The following is an 18,739-nucleotide window of genomic DNA, read 5'->3' on the forward strand; positions in this document are numbered from 1 at the left end:
CGGAAAGATTTCATTCTTTTTTATTGCTGATTATATTACACAGATACAGACACACACACACCACAGCTTCTTCATTATTCATCATTAGTGGACACTTGGTTTGCTTTCATATCATGGCTATTTTAAATAATGCTATAATACAGATAGGAGTGCATATATCTTTTTGAATTCATGTAAATTAAAACTTTTGCAGAGCGAAGGAAACCATCAACAAAACAAAAAGATAACCTACCGAATGGGACAAGATACTACAAATGATACATCTAATAAGGGGCTAATATGCAAATTAAAGATCTTGCATAACTCAACACCAAAAAAAATGAATAAACCACTACAAAATGAGCAGAAGACCTGAATAAACAATTCTCCAAAGAAGACATACCAGATGGGCAACAGACACATGAGAAGATGCTCAGCATCACTAATCATCAGGGAAATGTAAATTAGAATTATAATGAGGTATCACTTCACACCTATCATAACGGCTAAATTTTTAAAAAAGACAAGAAATAACAAGCATTGGTGAGAATGTAGAGAAAAAGGAACCCTCATGCTTAGTGGGTGGCAATATAAATTTGTGAAGCCACTATGGAAATCACTACAGAAATTCCTCAAAAAATTAAAACTAGAACTACCATATGGTCCAGTATTTCCACTATTTGATATTAACCAAAGAAAACAAAATTTTTTCTAGCTCTTTTTAAAAATGTTTTTTAGGGTCGCCTGGGTGACTCAGTCGGTTAACCATCCGACTTTGGCTCAGGTCATGATCTCACAGTTCATGGGTTCGAGCCCCATGTGGGGCTCTGTGCTTTCTGCCAGCTCAGAGCCTGGAGCCTGTTTCAGTCTGTGACTCCCTCTCTCTCTGACCTTCCCCTGCTCACGCTGTCTCTCTCTCTCTCTCTCTCAGAAATAAATAAAATATTAAAAAAAATTAATGTTTTCAAGTTATTTGAAAGCTAGAGAGAGAGAGAGAGAACAAGCAGGGGAAGAGCAGAGAGAGAGGGAGAGAAAGAGAACCCCAAGCAGATTCTTTGCTGTCAGTGCAGAGCCTGATGTGGAACTTGAACTGTGAGATCATGACCTGAGCTGGAATCAAGTGTCAGACTAACCGACTGAGCCACCCAGGCACCAATTTTCTAGCTCTTTTAATAAGAACTCTTTAAAAGCCCGTAAGCAGCTACAGACACAATTAAAATGTAGACAAAATTTTAAAAAGGAGAAAAAGCAAAGATACATGCTTCACTACACAACAAGTACAAAGCGTTACTAGTGTTACTCCACTAATATCCCATGGGAGGCCTACCTTTCCATGCACTCAAATATACTTTCCATTATTGTACAGAAAGACCAGGCTGCATTCGGGTGTAATGATGTCAAACCAAATGTGTACTGACACTGCTAAGTTCAAGGTCCACAGTTCTGGCCTTAACTTAAGTGGGGTTAATAACTAGGCTGTGTTGAATCCAAAAGCCAAAGTAGATAGCAAACCCGATCAGCATCCAGACACCAAATCGGGCCCAGGTGCCAGCCGTCATCTGCATCATAAGGTAAACATTCATGAAGATGCTCAGTAGTGGAATGAGAGGCAGAGCAAGGACCTTAAAGTGAGGGGGACTGGAGCTCTGTGGCTGTCTCCAGATGACCCCAGTGATCCCAGTGATGAGCACCAGGGGCACCACAACCACTGTAATCCACACTGGGTCCCCAGAAAGCAGAGCTGGCCACTGGGCCAGCCCCAAGCAAAGAAGAGTGAGCAGCAGAACAAGCAGTGAGGAGCAAACATAGACAACTCGGCCAGAGAGTGGAGTGGGGGAGGAGCTGCCTGGAAAAAGTAGTCCCCATGGAGTCAGCCTCTCTGCTGTAGGTCCATTCTCCTCTTGCTCCTCTGTTTCATTTGCCCCATTCTGCATCTCAGGTTGATACCTGACAACGAGAATACCGAAAGTCATCAGAGAGAAAACTATCAGTGTCCCAAATGACATGAGTTCGAGAAGATCAGTGAGTCCAAAGAAGAATGACGTGATTGCTGCAACAATGCCAAAGGTCATAGTGGCCACGATGGGGGTGTATGTATGTGTTAGGATCCTGGCAAGGACAGGAAACAGGAAGCCTTCCTGTGCCATTGTAGGATGTGCCATCACATATTGTATGAGGAACATAAAGTCAAAGATGTCTTCAAAAACAATACACAGGAATCCAAAGGCTACAACATAGTAGCCAGGGACCCAGCCAATATGGAGAAATGCTTCAGGCAAGGTGTTCTCAAGTTGAAGTTGGTAGTAAGGCACCATAAGTGTAAGTGCCACAGAGACACCAGAATACAAGAAAAAGCATATGAACAGTGTAATCCCAATGCCCATGGGAATCCAATCCTGGGGATTCTGGGCTTCCTCAACTCCGGTAATAATATTAGTGAAACCCCAAAATACACAGATACAGATAGATGCTCCATGGAAAATCCCTTCCAAGCCAAAAGGCACAAATCCTCCAGAGCCCAGAGGGCCCAAGGTAGAGGTGTCATTGAGTCCAGCCATTTTGTAGTCCTCTTCTGTGAGCCTCCAGTTGTGCAGGTCCCCCTTAATGAAGCCAGAAATGATGATGAAGCTTAGAACCAAAATTTTCACCAATGTGGACACTTTGATAACCAGGGGAATCTGCCTAATGTTCCGACTCAGCAATTCCATGAAAAACAACACAAGGAACACAACAAAGAAGACTAGAATTTCTGCAAATGCACGGGAAACATTTTGTGAGATACTGTCATACAGCATCTGAAAGATCTGGTTTCCAAAAATACTGTCAAAAATGAAGATCCAGGTTCATATCACAATGTTTACATAGGCAACATTTATGAAAATGAGGGCCCAGGCAGTGATGAAAGCCCCGAGTTCACCTATGGTGACAAAGCTGTAGTGATATGAAGAACCAGAATGTGAAACTCGGGTACTAATCTCTGCATAGCTCAGCCCGGCCAATGCTGAAGTTAGGCCGGCCACCAAAAAGCAGATCACAATGGATGGGCCTGCTTTATTTCTAGCCACCTCGCCAAGCAGGATATACACACTTACATCCACTGTGTAGTTCACACCCAGGGCCACTACATCCAGTGTGGTCAGGCTTCTGGCAGTCTCAGCCATAGGTTGTTCCAGTGTACATCTGCGTAACAGCTTTTGACAAAATCTGCGAAGTGCTTGACAAAACATTCTAGCTAGAATGGAAGTGGATTCTAGGATCAGAGAGCCGTGACAAGTTCAGGGAGCTGTAAGTCTCAGATAGGTTCTGTGATGCTGAGTTAAGCTGACTTGGGTTGGGGATGTTGCAAATGGTTGCTGAGTTCAATGATGCTGCTTCATGTTTCTTCGACTATGTGCTGTCCCGCCAGAATGCCTAAGACATGGTAAATAATAAATATTTACTGAACAATTTTGTTCAGCTAACAAACCGAAGCTCAGAAGTCACATGTCACTTGTTACAGCCCAAATATCACAGAAACTGACACAAAAGGACATCATATAAGAATCAACTTTACTTTCCACCCGGAAAAAGTGCCAAATATCTCCCAAAATTCTCCTCTTTTACATAATACATGACATAATCCAATTTTGGTTTATCAAATTCATGTAGCTTCATGCACTAATTAAGCTGTAAAACACAAGAGGGCATTAATTTATTGTGTAATAATTCACACATGAGATGTTTTCATGGCGCTTAGGCATGAGTTATGACACACTAAGTCATGGAATGGAGGGACTTATTGAAATTACAGAACCATTTTAAAAATATCATTTGTGTTTAAAATACAAATATTGTTCCCATGTTCTTAAAATCTTTAGCCCCCAAATCAGGGAGCCAAGGTCACATGTCACTTTGGCCCCCTTTATCTTCATTGTGCATCATCCATTTAGCTCTACTGATGACAAAGAATGTACAGTTCAACCCTTCCCTTTACCCACCTAGGCCACCATGGGTGCTGTGAGAAGAGTGGAAGAGGGAGAAAGGGTCAGGGCCTTCATAACTCCCTGCAAGAGAAGAGGAACGGGCTATCTTGTGAGGAAACACTGGAGAAATGGGTGAAGCAGTGGACGCAACCAAGGGTCCATTACTAAGAAGGGAAAAGAGCCAGAAAGGCCATTTTGTGAATTCTGATATTCATTGAACCTCAGCCAAAGCAACCAGACAAAATTCACTACAGTTTTTATGTCCACAGTTATGAGAGTATGATGGATAGAGAGAAAAGAAGTCACCTATCTCAGTAGCTGACAACTAAAATAATTGCTTCTGTCTCCTCCTTCTCTGGGTTCCAGGAGAGAATATGAGCTCACTTCTCCAGAAAGTCTCCTTACTGACCACACTGTGCTCTATAAACACTGTGCACCATCTATGATGTCAGCTGCCAGCAGCCTGAGAATCTGCCCTGTTCTGTGAGCTTGTATCAAAACACTCACTTGTAACTGCCTATTAATTTTTTATAAGGAGTTATTTTTAACTGGCTCAAAGTATTGTCTGAATATATCAAATATATTTTCTCAATGATCAATCCTGCAGGTGTTTCCTATCCCTCCCCCAACTGCTATTCAAATGGCCTGCTCCTCAAGGAAAACAAGGTTTTAGATGAACAATTCAGAGGAATGCCCTGGAAATAACTAGTGGAGAACAGAGAAAACACAGTGATGCAGCCTCCGTTCTCCTCCCTACTCGGGCTTTGAGTTTTATTTGTATTTATTTATTTATTTATTTATTTATTTATTTATTTATTTATAAATAGTTTATTGTCAAGTTGGTTTCCATATAACACCCAGTGCTCATCCCCACAAGTGCCCTCCTCCATGCCCATCACCCCCCTTCCTCTCTCTCCCACCCCCATTAGCCCTGAGTTTGTTCTTGGCATTCAACAGTCATGAGAGACTCTTGAATACTTATTTATATTTTTATTTATTTTTACTTATTAGAAAGAGAGAGCGAGAGTGAAGGAGACGGGCAGAGAGAGAGAAAGAGAGAATCTTAAGCAGGCTCCATGTTCAACATGGAGCCTAATGTAGCACTGGGATTGCAACCTGAACTGAAATGAAGAGATGTACATGGAATTGACTGAGCTACCCAGCCACCCCTCAGACTTCGATTTTGAGAGAATTTTAGGAATTGTTCTCAGAGGTTTCAACAAAGAGAAAGATCAAGTCAAACTTCAAAAAATCTTCTCTACAGATGGTCAAAAGGATCCCTTGGATTATGGGTCAGACCTTCTGTCTACATATCCACCTAGACTCCTTATTTGCCAATAAACCGTTCCAATGCTATGATTTACCAACAAGCTTCTGAGACAGATAAGGAAGATCAATGAACTCAATCAACTTTCTACACTATGAATATGATTGATGTGTCTCCACCCAGGTCCAAGCTTCAATCCCTTCAGTGCTTCGCCACTGCCCTTCCTTCCTTCATAGGCTTTCCTTCCTTCCTCCATCATCTGACCCATGCTTATTCCTCCAGCCCCATGCCCTTCCCAGTTCCTATTCCAGCTGCAAAATCCTGTACCCATCCTGTTCTCTTGCCTCTAATGACCTCTTATCCCTTCATTTACTAACCCCAATTCGCTTTCAGTTCCCAGCTCAAAAGTCCCTTCCCCAGGAAGCCTCCCCTGACCCTTATGCTGCCCTTCCTGTGTGCTCTCCTAGCATCTGGGCTTCCCCCATGTGCCATTTATACTAATGTATCAGAATTCCAGCTCAGCTGCCTATCTCCTCCAACAGACTATGAGTTAGGTGCTCAATACATATTTGTTGTACACATGTACAAACTGAGAAGAGAAACCTGAAAGAGCACATAATCCAGAATTCCTATCTACTTGACTTTGAGATACATAATTTGTAGCCAAGCAACCTTTATAAATCTGGCTCCATATAAATGGACTACCTTCCTTGCAGAAGTCAATCAAAATTAAAACTGTGAAGGGAAAACCACCTGTGATAAAACTTTGACTGCACATTATTTATTCAAAGCAGATATAAGCCACATATAGGTTATAAAGAGTTGTTTGCCTTTGAGGACACTTGTTTAAAACTACCAGACTGTCTTGGGTTAAAAGGCTTCCTTGGGTTATAGGCAACCAAGCACCCATGCTCTACTTTTTTTAAGACATCATGCTCAGGCCCTATAATCTAGGTAGTATGTCCTGAGGCAAAGGTTCTCACTTTGGGGGACAGAGGGAGGCATAATAAAGATACCTGGGGACATCTTCAAACTTCAGATACTCTTTCTGGAGATTTTTTTCCAGCTAGCCCTGTACTTCCCATGACTGTTCTCAACCACCCAAAATGAAAATAAATTGTCCTCAATTTCAAAGGGAAGAGATTCTAAAAGCTTCCTTCACCGGAAGGCAGGACAGTTTGGTAGTTAGGAATAAAGGCTCTGCAGGTAGATAGTTCAGGTTCAACATACAACTCAACTAATACCAGGTGATTCTGGACAAAGAGGTTCACTTGCTGGGGACTTAGTTTACGCAACAGACAAATGGGAGTGAAAGTAAATACCTCGTGGGGTAATTGTGAGGAGTAAGTGAAATAATGCCTGCAAAGTATTTACCTCAATGCCTAGCAAACAATATGTACTTAATATAATTGACCTAATGTTTAATATTGAAATCTGACCCAAAGTTTCCAGACTTTGAAAAGCAATTAGTCTTTATAAATGTCGAGCCTCAAAATCATTCAATACAACTCAAGCCTGTGAGCTAGCCATCATGAGAAAATTAAACGTTTTAGTGTATATATTTTGCCTTGAAACTCAAGGACTCCAATTAGACACCCTCACACGTGCTGACATTAAACATGTGGGGGCCCTAGACTGAGTTATACCAGGCATTGAAAAATGCAGGAGCTAAAAATAATAATAATAATAATAATAATAATAATAATAATAATAATAATAATATCCTTGCTTACAGATGCATCATCTCATTTGTGGGAGAGGCAGTGCTAGGTACTATAGAGGTAAGAGCAATTAACATTATGTCAAATCTTTGGATTTGATCCCTGTTTCTTCTGCTTTACTATATAATCTCTTCTGCTTAATTTCTCTAAGCCTCAATTTCCTCATCCACAAGGAACATTACTTCACTTCCCCTCCTGGATCAACATGAGAATTCAAGAAAAGATAAAAACTCTCATATAATGTGGGTAAGAGTGTAACTGGGACCACCACCCTGAAGCACAGTCTTAGTGCAATTAAGAATGTACAGCACCCCCACCCCACAATCCTTCTACAAAGTAAACACCCAAAGGAAACTCTCTCCTGAGTCCATAAAGAGGCCCATATGAGCATGTTCATCACAGGACTGTTCGTGGTAGCAAGAAGTTGGTAGCTATGTCTGTATCTGTTACTAGATGAATATATAAGTAAAATTTGCCATATATGCACAATGAAATACTGCACAGCACTCAGAAATCATACAGTAGATTTACATACAGCAACATGGGTAGATCTCAAAAACAATGTTAGGAAGCAAAAGTAAAAGGATGAGGTTTATAGCACAATATCATTTATGTAAATTTAAAGAACAGCCAAAAAATGTGTTTGTCAAAGATACATATATACTTGTTTAAAATGTCACATTATTTCTCTGCTCTAAACTTTTCACTTGTTTCCCTTTTTATTCAGAGTGGGAGCCAAAGTGTGCACTTACAATGGCCTACAAAGTCTTAAAGTATTTGTCACTGACCCAGCTACTTCTCAGTCTCTGTTTCTCTCTCTTCCCATTTTTCTTAGGCCACTGGCCTCGTAAGCATTCTGGCTTCCTAACATACCAGGCAAGCCCTTACCTCAGGGCCTTTACACTGGCGTCACCCATGTGAATTTGTTGAGTGGATGAATGTATTTAGATACACATATAGAGCATGGACTGGAGAAGCATTCATAAATACACTAAAGCATGTGTCTCCGGTTAGGAAAGAAAATGAGATTAGAGATCAGGATGAAAGGAGAAAATAAAATGCATTGATACAGGGCCTGACAGGGAGCGATGATGCTAACAGTCCATGACTGAGGGAGAGGTTGACTCCACTCTGTTCACTGCAGGTTGAACAAGCAAATTGCATGAGGTGATGTTATGAGAGGACCTGGTTCAGAGCCTGAAAATGGTGGGCACACAGTAGATTTAAAATGAAGGGAACTGGATCCTGTAATCATCAGGACATGGAGAATACAGAGAAGAAATGCCTGCTAGAAAGAGAGTAGAGGACAAGGGAAGATGGGGCACCCCTCCTAACTGTTCCCTCTGAACCCATTTCCCTTTTCCCAATTCCTCTCTCTCCTTCAGCTCCTTCAACTGCCTCTGTAGGCTCCTTACTGGGCACTAAGGATGCTTGTGCCACGTTTCTCTCTCTGGGGAACCGTCTCCAGTCACCAATCTCCCAAAAATGACACAACAGTAGTTCTTCACATTTGTTGAATCACAGAATTCTCTAAAGTTGGCCACCTCAAAAAGTGTCCTACACTCTTTCAAAGTCCATCCATGGACCATGAGCAGGAATCCCCTAAGAGGACCGTCTGAATGGCAGGGTTGGAGAGGGGTAATGATTTTGATTATTTCCCTTTCCTTCAACCGTGTTGTGCAGGGTGGTTCTTGTGCTCTTCCCACTTTTACTGAAGATGAGGGACAGTGGACTACAAACAAAGTATGAAGATACCAGAGAAGCAACCCAAAGAACGAAATATTTTGGAATAGATATTCATGTTTTATAACTTGAACAAATGTGGGTAGAACAAACAGATGAGCAGCAAACTTATAGAAGAGAAAACAAACCCATGACTGGGAATCATGAGAGAAACTACTACAAATTCAGCTTATAACAACACAGAGAAGCACTGTCCTCAAACACCATGTTCATAAATGCTCTCTCTCTGTGCAATAGTCTATGATTATTCCAATAGTTTATATTTAGTCCAGACGCTCTGACCCAACTGCCAAGCCTCACCCTAATTCCCCCCCTACCCTCAGCCCCATCATCTCCTTCCTAACTCATTTCCTTACATTCTAACTTACCTTTCCTGGGATGAGCCTTTGGCCTAAGTGCCTGCCCTGCCAGGAATGCTCTCCTCACAACTTTCTGTCCAGCCTTGATGCTCTAATTCTTCTTAACACTAATCTACAACTTTCCCCCTTGTGTCCAGGAAGCCTTCCCTAAGCCATCCTGACTAATCCCTATCTCCAACCTCCTGCCCCTTCCCCATAGCACTTACAGCCCATCATGATGCTCAGCTAAAATTAATGTTTTATTTATGCCTGCTGGTGTCCTGAGTGTGTCACTTAAATTCCTTTACAGTCTAAAAGCTTCCATAGGGCAGCACCAGGATCCACCTTCAACTTTCACTACCCTGGACAAGGATCTACTCATAATTGTACCAAGCAACTATAAGAGGAATTTTACAGACAAAATGAATATGTTGATGTATTGGTTGAATACTATATCTTAAGATTCCTAAAAATAGGATTTTATTTTTCATTGGAAAGAGAGAAAGAGTCAATCCCAGGTAGAAACAGGAGACTAGAACATGCATCTGCTATTCTAAGAGTGTTTCCTTAGGATATTTATTTTGAGGGCCGTGGGTCTGTGAATATCAGTTTCATTAGGAAACAGCCTCTCCCAAAGGAGGTGTTTTCTCAGGGGAGATTCTTTTTTTTTTTTTAATAGTTTTATTTATTTCTAGGGGAGAGAGAGAGAGACAGCGTGAGCAGGGGAGGGTCAGAGAGAGAGGGAGATACAGACTCTGAAATAGGCTCCAGGCTCTGAGCTGACAGTCAGCACAGAGCCCGATGCGGGGCTCGAACCCACGAACCGCGACATCATGACCTAAGCGAAAGTCGGACGCTTAACCGACTAAGCCACCCAGTCGTCCCTCAGGGGAGATTTTTTTTTTTTTTCCAATATTAGGTCTTTTTTTTTTTTTTTTGCTTTCAGTATTTTATTTCTTTTACAAATAGTTTATTGTCAAATTAGTTTCCACATAACACTCAGTGCTCATCCCCACAAGTGTCCTCCTCCATGCCCCTCCCCCCCTCCTCCCCACATCCATCAGTCCTCCGTTTTTGTCAGCATTCAAGAGTCTCTCATGGTTTGCCTCTCTCCCTTTCCCCCACCATTTCCCCCCTTCTTCTCCCCCTTGTTCCTCCGTCAAGTTCCTCCTAATCCTCCTATACGTGCAAAGATATGATATTTGTCCTTCTCTGCCGGACTTATTTCGCTCAGCATAACACCCTCAAGGTCCATCCATGTTGCTACACATGGCCAGATTTCATTGTTTCTCATTGCCATGTAGTATTCCATGGTATAGATAAACCACATCTTCTTCATCCATTCATCTGCTGATGGACCCTTAGGCTCTTTCCATGTTTTAGCTATTGTTGAGAGTGCTGCTATGAACATTGGGGTACATGTGCTCCTATGCATCAGCATTTCTGTATCCCTTGGGTAAATTCCTAGCAGTGCTATTGCTGGGTCATAGGGGAGTTCTATTGTTAGTTTCCTTAGGAACCCCCACACTGTTTTCCAGAGGGGCTGGGAGATTCTTAAAGAAATGCAGAGAGAAGCAAGGGAAATTGAAGCCAGCTTCTTTGAATTCCATAATGCTCCTGGCTCCCCTTTTAGTCAGACTTCCCTGTTTTTCTCTGTCTCTGAAGTCCTTCAAATTCCAAAACAAAGTTTCATCCCAAGTCTTCCAGAAAAACTCTTGTCAAATCTAATATTCACCCACTAAATTAAGGCTCTCTTGCTTTCCCAGCCAGCCCCACCCACTCTCCTTTGTCCTGGAGGTCATTGTGTTTATTACTCTGTCTCTAGAAGTGTACTGCTCTCACTCTGTAACTTTCCTTTTCAAAAATTTTCCAATCTCCAGAGATTATATTAATCCCTCTGTATCCAAGCACAGCTTCTTCATGGTCTCAAAGTATATAAATTCTCTCATCTTCCTTAAAACACAAGCATCTGTCACCTCAAGTTGCTTACATTCCTGCAGTAGGAATTGAACAATAAACAAGTAATATAAACATATTTTATGTTGGATCTGCGATCAGCGCTGCAGAGAAAAGAGAAGCAAGAAAACGTTAGGATGTGTTCAGAGTGGATGTTGTGATTTTAAAATGGATGCTCCAAGATCGCACTGTTGTGCAACTGTCACCATCATCATCTCCAGAACTTGTTCATCTTCCTCATCTGAAACTCTGTACCCATTACACACAGTAACTCCCTATTCTTTCCTCCCTGAAGGCCCTGGCAACCAGCATTCTACTTTCTGTCTCTGTGAGTTTGACTACTCCAGGCACCTCCTATAAATGGAATCGTATAATATTGCTGTTTTGTGACCAGCTTACTTCATTTAACATAACATCTTCAAGTTATAGCTCATGTAGAATGTCTTTCCTCTTCAGGCTGAATAATACTCCATTGTGTGTATATCTCACATCTTGTTTATCTATTCATCCACTGATGGACATGTGGATTGTTTCATCTTTAACTGTTGAGAATAATGCTGTTATGAATATGGGTGGTCAAGTATCTTTTTGAGTCCCTGCTTTCAGTTCTTTGGGATATACACCCAGAAGAGGGATTTCTGGATCATATGGTAATTGTATATGTAATTTTTTGAGAAATCACCATAGTGTTTTCCACAGTAGCTGCTCCATTTTACTTCTCACTAGTAATGGACAAGGCATCCCAATTTCTCCACATCCTCCCTAACACTAGTTATTCTTTGTTTTTGTTTTGTTAGTAGTCATCCTAATGGACATGAAGTGATACTAAGTGGGTATTTTTAAGGAATAATAAGGAGGCCTGTGGGGCCAGGACAGAGTAGGTGAGGGGGAAGCAGTAGGGGATGAGGTCAGAGAGAAAGCAGGAAGCCAGATACTTCATGTAGGGTCTGAGAATCACTGTGAGGACTTTGGCAATTATTCTGGGTGTGATTGGAACTGACAGTTTCACATGCTGCCTACTGATTTTCATGTTCTGTGAGCTAAGTATTGGGTTCTCAAACCAAGAAAAAACCTCCTCTAGAGTTTGAAAACAAGGCATGGAGACAAGTTTTGTGGAGTTCTCAATAGCTGTTTGGTGCTTCTGACAACACATTGAGGGCTGAACAAGCTGTGTTCTTGCATCTGCCTTCCTCTTAGATGCCAAACAGAGATGTCATACAACCACCCATGGGGGATTAAGATGGCAGACTGCTTTTACTGAAGCTATTCACTTTCTGGATTATCTCTAGGCAGTACTCCATCACTTAAAAATCAAACAAAAGTCATTTTAGTATCATTTATTATTTCAGGCTATTCCCACCATTATTGTGGATAATCAAGAGCTGACATGGTGATAAAGTGTACTTTTTATGGAACTTGGTGAAATTAGGGACTGCAAAGACAGGAGTAGGGAGATTCAGAAAGGGACAGGAACCATGTGCACTCACAAGCCATGTAGAATTAAATAGATGAATCCAGGTCAAAGCGCCAGATGCCTCAGAAAGGACTGTCACAAAGCTCCAGCTCAGAGCTGGATAGAAAGATGGCCCCAAAGAGAAACCTGAAAACATATTTCAGAGGAGCAAAGAGTACCTCTCATGGCCTCACTTGCTCATGGCCACAGGGATGAAAGCTTCTACATCCCAATGAGAAGTCCAACTAATTATACAGTTTCTCAACAAAAAATAGTCTGGAGAGAATGGCTTCCCAACCACCATTTATAAATGTTAGAAAATACAAACTTGGGTCTTGGTAGTGGGGGAGATAGATGGTAGAGAAGGAGAGAATTATGGGGTTGTCCATTCTGGGAAAGGAGGGGAGACTTAAATCAATTTACACTATGACATTCTTAGGATTCAAATGAGGGCAGGGGAGGGAAGTATAGTATACAGGGTAGTATATTTATGGAAATGTAATAACTAATTTCTCAGCAAGGAAACAGGCCATATATTCCTAGGTTCTGTGTGCTATATTTCTTTCCAGCTGACAACCACCTTATTCATCAACCACTTTCAACTCAGGATGATCACTACCCACCCCCAGGGCAAAGAAACTCCACAGTTTGCCTCACTTCATAGTCCCAAACTCATTTCCCTTCTCTGTGGGATCATTACAGATGTCCTGGGTTACTTTTTTTTTTTTAATTTTTTTTAATGTTTTTATTTATTTCTAGGAGAGAGAGAGACAGTGTGAGCAGGGGAGGGTCAGAGAGAGAGGGAGTCACAGACTGAAACAGGCTCCAGGCTCTGAGCTGGCAGTCAGCACAGAGCCCGACGCGGGGCTCGAACCCACGAACCGCGAGATCATGACCCAAGCGAAAGTCGGACGCCCAACCGACTAAGCCACCCAGGCGCCCCTGTCCTGGGTTACTTTTAAGCCTTCAAACATGTATAATAAAATGGAACATGGACATAGCATAAGGCTGCTCTTCCTCCTTTCCTTAAGTAGAAAAATAATAAACCTAAGTGTCAGTGAAGATTTTATGTCATCCATTTATTTGCTCATTCAAACATAGTTAAACACCTTTTAAATGCCAGTGTTAATGTTTGATGCTACCAACACAACATGGAGGAAAAAGACATGTTCTCTGCCTTAATGGCACTCATTTCTGTTAACAATGTTCTTATATAATATTTCTGCTGAAAATGTGTAAATGGAATCTAATGATAAAATGATCAGTCTAGAAAATAACTTTCTACAGAAAGTTGACTTTCTCTAAAACTGATCTATGCTTTTCAAAATTGTCCATATCAGAAATGACAGTAAGAGGAACTGTTGCAATTTAAAGGAGAATAAAGAGGCATTACAATGAAATGCAATGCAGAACTTGGAACTGCAGTGGGATCATCTGAATCAGGGAAAAACATTTTACCATAAAAAAATTGGACAATTTGTAAACTTTGAGAATGGATCATATATCATACATACATGTACACGTGCACACACATACACACATTGGAGAAAATAAGCAAATATGGCAAAATATTAACAACTGGTCAATCTTGATGAAAGATAATGGGTGTTAATTATACTATACTTACAACTTTCTGTAGGTTTGATAATTTTAAAACAAAAACAGGAGTTGAAAAAAAGAATATCACAATAGTAAAGGTTATGGACTCTCATACCCTGAATGCCCTTTATAAATAAGCTTGCCATCACTTTGGGTGAAACCCAACCCAGAATGATCTAGCTCTGAATCAGAAACTTTAGATCAGAGGATTGGGTGGGAAGATAGATTTTTGTCTTTGATTTACAGTCAAAATTGTCAGCAAGGAAAAATATTTGGAAATAAACCACAAAATTGGCTCATGTTAGCACAGTCATCAACCCTAGAGGTACTAGGAAACGTGCAGAGGCTGGAGGCAGAGAAAAATGGTATCTGAAGAGATAGAGAAAAATAGGGGTACCAGGCAAATGTGTAAGGTTTACAGATACATGGACAGAGGAGTGAAATGCAAATAGAAGTTGTTGAGCTACAAATAATGCACAGATGTTATTTCATTTAACATCAATAACAACCCAATGAAATAAGTATTATTATTCTACTTTACAGACTGAATAGTTAGATAATTGTCCCAAGCTCCTATAGCCAGTACAAAGAAGAGCTGGAATTTGAACTTGGGTCTTTGTTACTTCAAACACCCTGTTCTCTCTACTGCATCACCCTACCTCTACGAAGAGTCAAGACTCTAGGGCATGGCTATTTAAGGAGTATTTGAGCCAGTTCTTTTCTTTGTGCCAAGGAAACCTTCTGCTGATGTCTTCCCTTCCCTCCCAAATACATATTGATGAACAAGAGCTAGAAGTACTGGGATCATTAAACCTCAAAGTTCTATCTAAACAATGTCCTGCTAAACTCCAAACCTAATATTTGTCCAAAATGTCTCTACACTGTCCTTTTAGATCTCGAGAAAGATTCTAAAACATCCCCGTAGCCACCCCAATAGTTCCCAGATATGAGTTTACAGATAATTGTAATTCCTACCCACAACTTTAGCTCATCCCCTTTTGCTTGGATTTTAGTAGAATGTAGTATACTAGTCCCTAGATGACAAATATAAGACATCCTTCTGATGCTAAATATGAGCATTAGTGTTCCCCATTGTGAGCTGTGTCTGTGATTAGCCCTGAGCTTACAGCACCTAGATTATTGTTAATACTTATTAATCATCCAAGGCATCTGGGTGGCTCAGCTGGTTAAGCATCTGACTTTGGCTCAGGTCTTGATCTTAAGGTTTGTGGGTTCGAGCCCTGTGTTGGGATCTGTGCTGACAGGTCAGAGCCTGGAGCCTGCTTCAGATACTGTGTCTCCCTCTTTCTCTGTCTCCTCCACCTTCATGCCCTGTCTCTCTCTGCCTCTTAAAAATAAGTTTAAAAAAACATTAAAAATTTTGAAAAAATATTAATCATCCATGGAAATGAGCACAAAGACCAGTGGACATCGGGTGTCATTACAGACTTATTTGTCCATTTTGACCCTCCTCATTACTTTTTAAACTTATTAAGAAATATGGACTTGACATGGGGCACCTGGGTGGCTCAGTAGGTTAAACATCTGACTTCGGATCAGGTCATGATCTCATGGTTCGTAGGTTCGAGCCCTGTGTCGGGCTCCAGCTCAGAGCCTGGAGCCTGTTTCAGATTCTGTGTTTCCCTCTCTCTCTGACCCTCCCCTGCTCACGTTCTCTCTCTCTCTCTCTCTCAGAAATAAATAAAAACATTTAAAAATATTTTAAAAAGAAATATGAACTTAACAAAAGAATATAGGTATTATGAACATACTATTAGCATAGGAAGATCAATAGAGAAGATAGAGGATTGTCCTTCTGTTGTAGTTTCTGAAGAAGAAAACCCCAAATATGTGCAGAAACAAGAGGAATGACGAAGCAGCCTTTAAGGAGCCTGAATTTATTCAGGGAAATTACATGCAAATTTTGGGGGTGAAATCTAAGAAATTGCAACTGAAATCGTTGGTTACTGATATTTTGGGATCACCAACCTAGGTCTCAGTTCATTTGAACTGACATGAAATCACTTAGACACTTTGCACCTTATCCACTCCTGACCTCTATCTAGTAGGTTTGTATGCTTTGTAAATAGAGCATATCCATTGCCAGCCTCCTGTCCACCCTCCTGGTCCATAAAATTGGTAACTCTAAACAATTCTTTCATCTCTTACTCAGATTCACCCAGTAGACATTCAAGCTGCCCTTGAAGAATGATAAAGCCCTAAATCACGTTCTTCACAACCACTACACTGCACCAGATAATTGAAGTGTGTGTACTCTCCACCCTCCTTGTAGAAGATGACATTTTCTCAACTCTTTTTCCTCTTATTAAATATAACTTATTGTCAAATTGGTTTTCATACAACACCTAGTTGAAAAGACATCCCCATAACCCCAACACCCACAGTCAAACCTGATGTTTCTTTTCTTCTATTAAATATAAATTTCTAATATTCTAACAATATTCTAAAATATTCTAATATTCTAATTCCAAGGCTTTCTTTTCACTGTTCTTCTACCACTTAGTTGTACTATTAACTTTTCTGTGGCTCCTGCATGAACATGACAAGTCTTTCCATACTCATGAGATTAACATCAACCCTAACACAGATTGCCCCTCTCTGCATAGAAATTGCTCTATCTCACCACCTCACACCAGTAAGAGTAGCTAAAATGAGCAAATCAGAGAACTCTAGATCCTGGCAAGGATGTGNGAAATCTGCCATTCCCAATATACACAACTAAAAAAAAAAAAAGATTAGATTTCAATTAAGTGTAAATATATATAAAGGCAAATTTTTAATTACAAAATTTGGGCTCGACACTGATACGTTTTGCAAACTAATTCAAGCAAAAACAACATTTTTCTTCCCCCTAAGTTATCAACACCATCACCGTTACTCCCAAATCACCACACACTCAGTTATACACAGTGCAAGACAATAATGATAAATACAGAATTCCTCTCAGGGAATTTACAATTTAGGGTATTTCATGAATACATTCCCATGACCCAATAAAATAAAGATACATACACTATGAAACAAGAAAGGCATTCCAAAATTAGAAATGAATAGTCAAGGCAAGGGCATGTGAAGATCTCAGATGAATTCATAATTGAAGGAAGCTAAGAGTAGTAAAGATATCATTTTTCAGTGTGGCGAGAATAAGGATTATCATCTGTGCAGCATGGATCAGCCTGACAATGCTGCATGGAAGAGTGGGGAATAGCCCATCTTGGCATTGTGTATAACTGTTTGACAAGAAAACATCTGTTCAAGCTACATCTTCAGCTTGGGGCCACAATCCAATATTTACAGCCTCTTTTTGACCATTCTTCCATGCCCTCCAACAAAAGAACAAAATAAACTCTACCATGCTTTAAACCAGTAAATCCAGTTTTTCCAACTAGATAGATCCAGTACAATATTTGCTATAGATATTAGTATAGATCTAGATACTAAAATATAACAACAACAACAACAATAACAACAATTAGTTCTCACTCCTGGTCTGTGGAGAAAAGGAAAGAGGAGAAAAGCCCATGCAGTAGTAATAAATGTGTAACTTCTTCCCTGGGGGAAGAAAAGTAAAGGTCATATAGCTTCCCTGAAACACTGGAAACAAACCTCAAGTAACCTAATTCAGATCATACTAAAGAAAATTAATAACCAAACTTATTTCCCAGTTGTCCTCTGAGAACCACCTCACCAAATGGATCATTTAACTGGCATCCTCCACATATGGGATTACTTTGTACTGTATTCTGTTTGCATGTTACCGGGAAGAAGGCTTTGTCTCCCTTTCTAAAATAAAAACTCCCTAGATTAGAATGTGCTTTCTCAATGAGGCTGGAAAACATGTTCTGCAAGTGAATATTTCTAGGTGCAATGAAGACTTGAACTTGAAGACATAGCAGTCCCCAAACTGTCTGCTCATTAGATCAAGAGGAAACACAACCATCTCCTCCAACTTACCTACCCTTCCACCCCCAACCCTATCCCAGTCTGGCAGAAGCTGAATTCCAAGTCAGTGAAATGCATCCTAATGCAGACAAACACATCAGACCAACTGTATGTAAATCAAATCCATCCACACAAATATAGCCCCAAATGTATATACATGTAGACCAAAACATTTTTGCTTTCTCCGATAATACCTAGGGAGCCCCTGCTACATACAGACACCACGCTAGTATCATTGCACCACTATTTCAGTAAACAGTCAGATGGCCAGAGCTCCTCTGAAGGCTCTGTAGTCTCCATATTTTCCAGTATCATTCTGGGATGGTTACGAACAGGGCGTTTTTCTTAGTCCCTCTGGGAAAACTAGAGAAGACAGAATTAAATGCAATGGTTCTCACTCATGATTTGATACATTTATGGGTGATACAATGATGTCAGCAGTGAAAATCAATTTCTTCTCTTCTTCCCTGTATGATTATCTACACCCTTTTCTCAATCCCAAATCTTGTCAGGACAGAACACCTAATAAAAGTCCTTGGGAGAAAACAGTACAAGGAAATCTATGTGTCTGTCTACCTTATTTTCCAGACTGCAGCTGTAATGTACAATGGTCTTTGTCTATAATGAGCACTGATCAACATTCATTTTTTCCAAGAAGGCTTGCTAAACAGTTTTTCTTTCCCTGCCAAATTCTTCCTTTCTGTTAAGCTAAAATCTAGCAATCCATCCAGTGTCCCATCCATCACTGTACTCTCTCT

General features: G+C 40.6%; 1 pseudogene; it reads right to left on the minus strand.

Moving 5' to 3' along the window:
* Positions 1 to 1,433: 1,433 nt before the first annotated feature.
* LOC144237506 (cationic amino acid transporter 3 pseudogene) lies at positions 1,434 to 3,206 on the minus strand (annotated as a pseudogene).
* Between the last annotated feature and the right edge of the window lie 15,533 nt (positions 3,207 to 18,739).

Source organism: Crocuta crocuta, unplaced genomic scaffold (assembly GCF_008692635.1).
Source record: "Crocuta crocuta isolate KB4526 unplaced genomic scaffold, BGI_CrCroc_1.0 scaffold276, whole genome shotgun sequence".
NCBI classification, from domain to species: Eukaryota; Metazoa; Chordata; class Mammalia; order Carnivora; family Hyaenidae; genus Crocuta; species Crocuta crocuta.